Source organism: Hyla sarda, unplaced genomic scaffold (assembly GCF_029499605.1).
Source record: "Hyla sarda isolate aHylSar1 unplaced genomic scaffold, aHylSar1.hap1 scaffold_2810, whole genome shotgun sequence".
Classification (NCBI taxonomy): domain Eukaryota; kingdom Metazoa; phylum Chordata; class Amphibia; order Anura; family Hylidae; genus Hyla; species Hyla sarda.
This window is the reverse complement of record NW_026609515.1, coordinates 19884-30210: the sequence shown is the minus strand read 5'-3', so window position 1 is coordinate 30210 and position 10327 is coordinate 19884. Positions and strand designations below refer to the sequence as shown.

Sequence of the window (10327 nt, the reverse complement as noted above, 5' to 3'; positions counted from 1 at the left end):
AGTGCTAAGGCTCCTGGGCCTGGACACAGCAGCGGCTGCAATATCTCAACGGAGAATACGTTTATATATATGTGTGTGTGTGCGCGTATATATATATATATATATATATATATATACTATATATATATATATTTCTCCGCCGAAATCACTTTTAAACCCATTTCCACCTTTTTTTCCCTTCTCTTCCTCTTACTTTTTTTTTCACGTTTTTTTACGTTTTTCTCCTTTTCGCCTCTTTTCTGGGCGTATTATTCTTCTTTTTCTTCTTTTTTTTCGTCAATGCATACCCCATCAGTGCAGCAATGCTTATTCAATACCGCCAGCAGATGGAGACACTGGGGGATAATTTTCTAAGGATTTATACTGATTTTTCCTGTCTGAATTTGTCGCACAGAAAGTTGCAGGCCAAATATGTGTGACATTTCTGCGACTTTAGCTTCTAGAGCATTTTTACAACATTATACATAGGTGCTGAATACATAAAAAGCGACTGTTCAGCGACAGACAAGTCGCATCGGCTGAAAGTAGGCCAGAATGTCAGTCCATGTTGGAGCAGGTTTAGATACAGTCTAAAGTATAGATCTCAAAGTCTGTGCACAGAATTTAGCAAGGGCCTCGCACCTTCTGATGCATCAGGTAGGTGCACAATAGCATAGCCTAACCCTCTGTACTTTGGTCTATATTGATGCGGGACATAGACAGCCAGCTGATGACCAATCCATTAGTGCAATGGATGGCTGGAAGCATTTGTCTTTGCCTTTGCAATACCACAGAAGCAATGCATGGTCAATGTACAGCAATGACACACCTGTGTGAACAGCCAGGAGACCCCCCCCCCCCCATGTTATGTTACATAGTTACATAGTTAGTACGGTCGAAAAAAGACATATGTCCATCAAGTTCAACCAGGGAATTAAGGGGTAGGGGTGTGGCGCGATATTGGGGAAGGGATGAGATTTTATATTTCTTCATAAGCATTAATCTTATTTTGTCAATTAGGAACATTCAGCACCCACCCGCTATCAAGGCAGCTGCCTATCATGTCATGCCCTACCTGCACAGGTGTGCTGGCTACTCAAATGATCCAATTAAGGAGGCCATTTAGTCAGCAGCAGCAGAAGTCCTGTGCCTGGACGCTCCAACAGCGGCCAGACACAAGCAGAAGCAGAAGCAGCAGAAGCAGCAGCAGCACCACCTTTTGTTTTTTGGCTGCAGCAGCAGCAAGGCCCACAGGGCTGGCTAGCTGGCTAGCCAGCAAGCAGGTAGCAATGAAAGTAGGAATCTTTCTTTTTAACCCTGTAAGGGGGTGGTGCACTGTACCCGAAGATACTGCCATATCGGGTCAATGCATAGGGCGACGGAAGCAAGCTTCGAAATCGGCCCCCGTTCTCAAAAATCCATTTAATATATGGTCCCCAGATAGGGGACGTATCAGATATTAAACTGATAAGAACAGATACTACACTTGATCTTAGCCAAAAGGCCGAGAAGCGATAACCGTGAAAGGGGCGGGCCCAACAAGGTGCCCTTCATGGGCACTATCACTGCTTGCTGTCAGGGAGGCTGCCAGACAATTTTCCATGCACACTCTGGGCTGGGGGGCAGTCAACCACCAGTACACACAGCAGAACCTAAACCCATACCATTATTGCTAAGCAGCAAGACAGGGGCCCATTGCACTCCCACGGGGCCTTTTTAAATGCAATCTATAACCCGGATTTGCCAGGAACCCTTCTTACTCCTCCTACTTGCATGTGACACTGGGCTTAGGATCTGCATAGGAAACACACACACAAGCACACACCTACCTTTGTTGCCTGCAGATGCCTCCTTGGCTGTCCCCAAACGGTATCAAACCAACACCCACGGGAAGCTGTAAGCATAGAGGACATGCCTGCACCCCCATTGGACTTACCTGTGTGGGTTAAACCCGGGTTATTTGACAACCTATGGCGGTGATGGTTCTGCTCAGGCAGAGCAGTGCTGATGCTCCTCATAAAGCTGTCGCTGCTGTGAAGGTTCTAGGTGACATCACAAATCCCTATGGTTACATACACAACAAAGCTGGGTTGTTGTTGTTTACACTCTGCAAGGCCTGTGGAAGTGAGTGACATCATAGCACTGTAGTTCTGAGGGTTCTAGATGGATGCAACAATCTCCTGTTGCTTCTATGAAGGCCATAATAGACGACATCACCAAACAGCTCCATAGTCACATACACAGCAAAGGAGAGATGTTGTTTACACCTAGTGATGTCAGTGGTATTGAGTGACATCACAGCACAGTGCTAAGGCTCCTGGGCCTGGACACAGCAGCGGCTGCAATATCTCAACGGAGAATACGTTTATATATATGTGTGTGTGTGCGCGTATATATATATATATATATATATATTTCTCCGCCGAAATCACTTTTAAACCCATTTCCACCTTTTTTTCCCTTCTCTTCCTCTTACTTTTTTTTCACGTTTTTTTATGTTTTTCTCCTTTTCGCCTCTTTTCTGGGCGTATTATTCTTCTTTTTCTTCTTTTTTTTCGTCTAATGCATACCCCATCAGTGCAGCAATGCTTATTCAATACCGCCAGCAGATGGAGACACTGGGGGATAATTTTCTAAGGATTTATACTGATTTTTCCTGTCTGAATTTGTCGCACAGAAAGTTGCAGGCCAAATATGTGTGACATTTCTGCGACTTTAGCTTCTAGAGCATTTTTACAACATTATACATAGGTGCTGAATACATAAAAAGCGACTGTTCAGCGACAGACAAGTCGCATCGGCTGAAAGTAGGCCAGAATGTCAGTCCATGTTGGAGCAGGTTTAGATACAGTCTAAAGTATAGATCTCAAAGTCTGTGCACAGAATTTAGCAAGGGCCTCGCACCTTCTGATGCATCAGGTAGGTGCACAATAGCATAGCCTAACCCTCTGTACTTTGGTCTATATTGATGCGGGACATAGACAGCCAGCTGATGACCAATCCATTAGTGCAATGGATGGCTGGAAGCATTTGTCTTTGCCTTTGCAATACCACAGAAGCAATGCATGGTCAATGTACAGCAATGACACACCTGTGTGAACAGCCAGGAGACCCCCCCCCCCCCCCCCCCCCATGTTATGTTACATAGTTACATAGTTAGTACGGTCGAAAAAAGACATATGTCCATCAAGTTCAACCAGGGAATTAAGGGGTAGGGGTGTGGCGCGATATTGGGGAAGGGATGAGATTTTATATTTCTTCATAAGCATTAATCTTATTTTGTCAATTAGGAACATTCAGCACCCACCCGCTATCAAGGCAGCTGCCTATCATGTCATGCCCTACCTGCACAGGTGTGCTGGCTACTCAAATGATCCAATTAAGGAGGCCATTTAGTCAGCAGCAGCAGAAGTCCTGTGCCTGGACGCTCCAACAGCGGCCAGACACAAGCAGAAGCAGAAGCAGCAGCAGCACCACCTTTTGTTTTTTGGCTGCAGCAGCAGCAAGGCCCACAGGGCTGGCTAGCTGGCTAGCCAGCAAGCAGGTAGCAATGAAAGTAGGAATCTTTCTTTTTAACCCTGTAAGGGGGTGGTGCACTGTACCCGAAGATACTGCCATATCGGGTCAATGCATAGGGCGACGGAAGCAAGCTTCGAAATCGGCCCCCGTTCTCAAAAATCCATTTAATATATGGTCCCCAGATAGGGGACGTATCAGATATTAAACTGATAAGAACAGATTTTTTACTTTTAGATATAATATTCTTAGACTAAAAGACCTTACGCAGTCCAGATTATACTTAGTCTGCTAAAAGCATATTCCACAGATGTAGATTCCAAAGACTTTTAGCCACTTTGTGACCTAATCTTTTTTTATCCAATAAATAGAAAACATACATCTCACTAAGAGCTAGGCGAACACAATCTTTAGAGGTAATAGTGTCTCTTTTAAAAAGAAGAATATTCCTCGTCTTCCATAGTGCAATTTTAATACAATTTATACTAATCCACAAAACCCGAGACTTTTCCACAGATAAAACATTATAAAATCCATATAAAATAACTTCATGATTTAAAAAATTAAGATCAGAAATGAATTTTAGTAAGGGGTCCTATCAAATGCCATATCTCTTGGGCGTAAAAACAGTTCCAAAAAAGGTGTAAAACTGTTTCCTCACTAGGACACCCCATTCTCGGGCACTTTGCACTACGACACAATCCTCTTCTGTGTTGGAATTCTCTGGTAGGCAAACATTGATGTGCTATCTGCCAGGCCAGATCTTTTAAGTCATTAGATAAGAATCCCATATTCACCATCCTCCAAACTCTTAGAGATTTCTCAGTGGAATAATTAGATATTAAGCAAATCTGTTCTATCTTCCTGATTTCAGGAACTAATTTTCGTGCATTACTACAAATTTCTTGACTAAAATTAGCAATGCCATAAATACGAATAATCTTTTCTAAAACCACATAGTGCGCTGGGGGAATAAATAAGATTGGGGACGTTAAAGGTAAGGTTATCCACTTTCTTTTTCTAAAAATGTGACCTGCAGCATATTTTAAAAAATAAGACCAATAACAGTTTCTTTGCAAGCCATTAAAACACATAGAAAAAAAGTGAATATATAAAAACCTTTTTAAATCAGGCACATCCTTACCCCCCAATTTCTTTGTCTTCATCATTACATCTCTCCTGAGTTTATCCATTTTAGACCCCCATAAAAAATGAAAGCAAATCTTGTTTAAAAACTTTAAGGTGCGTTCACTCGGTGGGAAAACCAAGCTTAAATATAGCATGATAGGTAGCAACAAAGCTTTCATTATCAGTACTTTTCCTTCTATTGTTAATTTCCTCATTTTCCAAAAACTTATTTTCTTTTGCACTTTCTCTTTGACGATGGACCAGCTTTCCTCTCCATTATTTTCATTGTCAAAGATGACACCCAAGATTTTGATTTTATCATATTGCACATTCACCTCCGTATTGCCCCAATTCCCTATTGCAAAGCAATCACATTTATTTTTATTTAATTTGAAGCCAGAGCCCTCACAAAAAAATTCTGTCTGTCTGATAGCACGTTTCAGGGATGGTTCATCTGGACATAGAATATTAACATCATCCATGTATGCTATCGTCTTTACGCTCTGTCCTCCACTTCCAGGGATTGGCACTCCTCTAATGAGCTTATCTTTTCTCAAAACATTCAACAGAGGTTCTATTGCACATATGAAAAGAATGGGTGATAGGGGGCACCCCTGTTTCACCCCAGACTGTAAACATACCTCTTGGGATAAAAAACCGTTAATTAAAATACGACTAAAACAGTTTTTATATAAAAGTGCAATTTTTCCAACAATAAAATCAGGAAAATTCATTTTCTTTAAAACCAACCATAAAAAATCATGAGAAACACGGTCATAAGCCTTTTGAAAATCCAAGGATAAAATTGCCAATTTCTGATCACATTGTTTCTGATACCATAAAACATCTTTTACAAGGTTTAGATGATCACTTATTTTCCTTCCAGGTACTCCGCATACTTGGTCACTGTGTATAACCTTAGAAATTACCTGCTTGAGCCTATTTGCTAAAATTTTTGCTAAAACCTTATAGTCTGTATTTAGCAGGGTAATAGGCCTCCAATTTTCTAATTTAGAGATGTCTCCTTTTTTAAAAATCAGAGTAACAACACCATCTCTCCAGGACGCAGGTAAAATCTCAGATTTAAAAGCACAGTTAAAAATACCTAAAAGATCATCTTTTAAAATGGACCAAAAACACAGATAAAATTCAACTGGCAACCCATCCGAACCAGGTGTTTTACCATTTAAAAAACTCTTAAAAGTGCTTAAAAGTTCAGGTAAAAAGATTTCATCACAAAGGCTCTCTTGGTCAGTTTTGTCAAGTTTTGAATCCAAGGTATCTAAAACATCATTAGTAAAGGAAATATCAATATCTTTTTTATTAAAAAGCTCCTGATAAAATACTTGTGCTTCTCGCAACATCTCTTCATTAGTTATCTTCCCTTCTATTACAGATATCATTTCTTTCTTTCCCACCACCTTCTTAAAAAAGAATCTCGAACACTTTTCATCATTCTCCAGACATTGCACCTTGCTGTTAAAAATCATTTCTTTTCCTTTTTGACTAATGGCATTTTTTATTTCATTCTTTGTCTGAGCAATAACATCATCCATCTCAAGCCCGGCTTGCTTTAGTTTATAATATGTTTGGATTTTAGTGTTTAACATTTTAAACCATAACTTTTTCTCCTTAGCCTTTTGGATGCCCACACGGATAAAAAACAGTTTAGTCCACTTTTTAACATCCTCCCACCAATCCAAAATATTTTTATATTGGGATTGACGCAATCTCCATTTGTTATAAGCAGCAATAAAATCATTTTTTGTTTTCATGTCCTCTAATAAAGTAGTGTTGAGCTTCCAAACGCCTCTGCCTTTCTCTAGGCCAGGTAAAGTGACATGTGCATGTAATAACTTATGATCAGAGAAAATATTCGATAAAAGAGAAACCTCAACTAGATTAAAACTTTCCGATAAAAAAATAAAATCAATCCTGGATTTGCAGACATTATTTTCCCATGTGTAACCAGGGTCGTCTGGGTATTTTCTCCTCCAGACATCGGTAAAGTTAAAATCCTCAGTCATACTCTTAATCTGTTTCTCTGTTTTATCCACTCTGACATGCACACTTCCACTCTCACGATGATCACCACTCATACAACAATTAAAATCTCCAGCCATTAAAATAGGTGTTGAACCTGGGATAAAAGCCTGAATATCATTAATCAAGTCGGCTCTCTCATTTTTTTCAGGAGAAGCATAGATGTTAAAAAGCTTAATCTCTGAGCCATTGTACTTAATATTAACTAATAGCGCTCTACCAGGTATAATTTCTAAGAAGGACAAAACTTGTACATCTGAACCTCTAAACAAGATCCCAACACCTGAAGATCTGTTCAGATTGTCACCCGACCAGACCGATGGTCCCAAAGTCCAGCTACGACAAAGGTCCTCATAATTTGGACTATGTTCAATTCCACATTCTTGTAAAAAGAACAGAGAACAGTCCAAGGTCTCTAAAAAACTAAACAAAGCAGCCCTTCTCGTAGGGCTCTTTAGACCTCTCACATTAAGAGAGGAGCACTTTAAGGAAGCTATTCGCTACTGGAGTTTGAGTCCGATATGAAACCCACAGGTGACTCCGGGCTTTCGAACTCTTTGATATTTTTTGGATCGGACGCTGATCTTATAGAAGGCCTCCATGCATGTTGACTGTCCTCACATTCGTCTGAGCTTTTTTTGACAGGCCGTTTAATGCCAAGTTGTGGCTCATCTCCAAGTTCCTTCTTCCGCTTGATCTCCTTCACGCCAACCTCCATGGCTTCACTGCTCACTAGTGACCCTCCACCACCAGAACCCTCCACAGAAGGTCTCCCCTCTGTCTCAGGCACAGCAGAAAGGTCCATAAGCTCCGCCACGACATGAGAAGTTACAGCCGGCTTTTCTGAAGGCGCCTCAGACCGCTGGGGTGCTTTCGCAGGTGGTACTTCAGCTTGCACTACACCCACTCTCCCCGCTACACGGTCAGCCCACGATCTAGCTACACTGGAACGGAGACTGCAATCTTTAAAGGCATGGCCTTCTTCACCACAAATGTTGCAGACGATTTTAGCACAGTCCTTAGAAACATGGCCTTCTTGATTGCACCGACCACAGCGAACTGTAGTGTCCGTGCAAACTTCCATAGTATGTCCGAATTTCTTACATTTCCTACAAAAAGTAGGCATCTCGGGATAAAACAAATAGCCCTTATCCCGACCGATAGAAAAGTTGGAGGGTGGATGACACAACCCTCCAATGCCAGTAGCATCCTCCTTCATTTTCACAAAAAACTTATGTTTCCCCGTCCATAGGTCTTCTGAATTCATCACCTTATGGGAATACTTAACAGAACTGCAGTATTTCCCCAAAAAGAGCTCAATATGGGACACAGTCACAAAGGGATTGTGCATACACACAACTAGAGGAATATCGCCTCCAGTATACAACACTGTGACCGTGATCCCATCAAGCTCAGCAAGGTCTTGATTGCTTTTCAGCTTCTCAAAAAGATTCTGGCATGCATAAGCAGAGTCCAGAGTTAGGATGAAGCTGCCCTTCCGAGGATCTCTGAGACAGACGATGTTCTCTTTCTTCACCCCAAGAAGCTTGTAGAGAGTTTCTTTCACAAAATAAGAAAGTTGGACGAGTTCTTGCTTGTCTTCATCAACATCAAAGCGAAAGGAAAAACGAATCCGCGTTTCACCGGATGTAAGGTAACGGATGCGAACACCCATCTTGTCGATCGCCTTTTCGGTTCCTCGTAGCAGCCCCCCTTGGAAAAGGTAGGACAAACTCCCAGGATCCTCCTGACCAGACACTTGATCTAGCCAAAAGGCCGAGAAGCGATAACCGTGAAAGGGGCGGGCCCAACAAGGTGCCCTTCATGGGCACTATCACTGCTTGCTGTCAGGGAGGCTGCCAGACAATTTTCCATGCACACTCTGGGCTGGGGGGCAGTCAACCACCAGTACACACAGCAGAACCTAAACCCATACCATTATTGCTAAGCAGCAAGACAGGGGCCCATTGCACTCCCACGGGGCCTTTTTAAATGCAATCCATAACCCGGATTTGCCAGGAACCCTTCTTACTCCTCCTACTTGCATGTGACACTGGGCTTAGGATCTGCATAGGAAACACACACACAAGCACACACCTACCTTTGTTGCCTGCAGATGCCTCCTTGGCTGTCCCCAAACGGTATCAAACCAACACCCACGGGAAGCTGTAAGCATAGAGGACATGCCTGCACCCCATTGGACTTACCTGTGTGGGTTAAACCCGGGTTATTTGACAACCTATGGCGGTGATGGTTCTGCTCAGGCAGAGCAGTGCTGATGCTCCTCATAAAGCTGTCGCTGCTGTGAAGGTTCTAGGTGACATCACAAATCCCTATGGTTACATACACAACAAAGCTGGGTTGTTGTTGTTTACACTCTGCAAGGCCTGTGGAAGTGAGTGACATCATAGCACTGTAGTTCTGAGGGTTCTAGATGGATGCAACAATCTCCTGTTGCTTCTATGAAGGCCATAATAGACGACATCACCAAACAGCTCCATAGTCACATACACAGCAAAGGAGAGATGTTGTTTACACCTAGTGATGTCAGTGGTATTGAGTGACATCACAGCACAGTGCTAAGGCTCCTGGGCCTGGACACAGCAGCGGCTGCAATATCTCAACGGAGAATACGTTTATATATATGTGTGTGTGTGCGCGTATATATATATATATATATATATATATATATATATATATTTCTCCGCCGAAATCACTTTTAAACCCATTTCCACCTTTTTTTCCCTTCTCTTCCTCTTACTTTTTTTTCACGTTTTTTTACGTTTTTCTCCTTTTCGCCTCTTTTCTGGGCGTATTATTCTTCTTTTTCTTCTTTTTTTTCGTCTAATGCATACCCCATCAGTGCAGCAATGCTTATTCAATACCGCCAGCAGATGGAGACACTGGGGGATAATTTTCTAAGGATTTATACTGATTTTTCCTGTCTGAATTTGTCACACAGAAAGTTGCAGGCCAAATATGTGTGACATTTCTGCGACTTTAGCTTCTAGAGCATTTTTACAACATTATACATAGGTGCTGAATACATAAAAAGCGACTGTTCAGCGACAGACAAGTCGCATCGGCTGAAAGTAGGCCAGAATGTCAGTCCATGTTGGAGCAGGTTTAGATACAGTCTAAAGTATAGATCTCAAAGTCTGTGCACAGAATTTAGCAAGGGCCTCGCACCTTCTGATGCATCAGGTAGGTGCACAATAGCATAGCCTAACCCTCTGTACTTTGGTCTATATTGATGCGGGACATAGACAGCCAGCTGATGACCAATCCATTAGTGCAATGGATGGCTGGAAGCATTTGTCTTTGCCTTTGCAATACCACAGAAGCAATGCATGGTCAATGTACAGCAATGACACACCTGTGTGAACAGCCAGGAGACCCCCCCCCCCCCCCATGTTATGTTACATAGTTACATAGTTAGTACGGTCGAAAAAAGACATATGTCCATCAAGTTCAACCAGGGAATTAAGGGGTAGGGGTGTGGCGCGATATTGGGGAAGGGATGAGATTTTATATTTCTTCATAAGCATTAATCTTATTTTGTCAATTAGGAACATTCAGCACCCACCCGCTATCAAGGCAGCTGCCTATCATGTCATGCCCTACCTGCACAGGTGTGCTGGCTACTCAAATGATCCAATTA

The 10327-nt window shown here is 42.2% G+C and overlaps 1 non-coding gene and 1 pseudogene across 1 annotated transcript; both read right to left on the bottom strand.

The window, feature by feature from the left end:
* Positions 1–1304: 1304 nt before the first annotated feature.
* On the bottom strand, positions 1305–1495 carry LOC130326126 (U2 spliceosomal RNA). Its single transcript, XR_008870795.1, has one exon. It is a non-coding gene; the product is annotated as a U2 spliceosomal RNA (small nuclear RNA).
* Positions 1496–3565: 2070 nt separating this feature from the next.
* LOC130326127 (U2 spliceosomal RNA) lies at positions 3566–3741 on the bottom strand (annotated as a pseudogene).
* Between the last annotated feature and the right edge of the window lie 6586 nt (positions 3742–10327).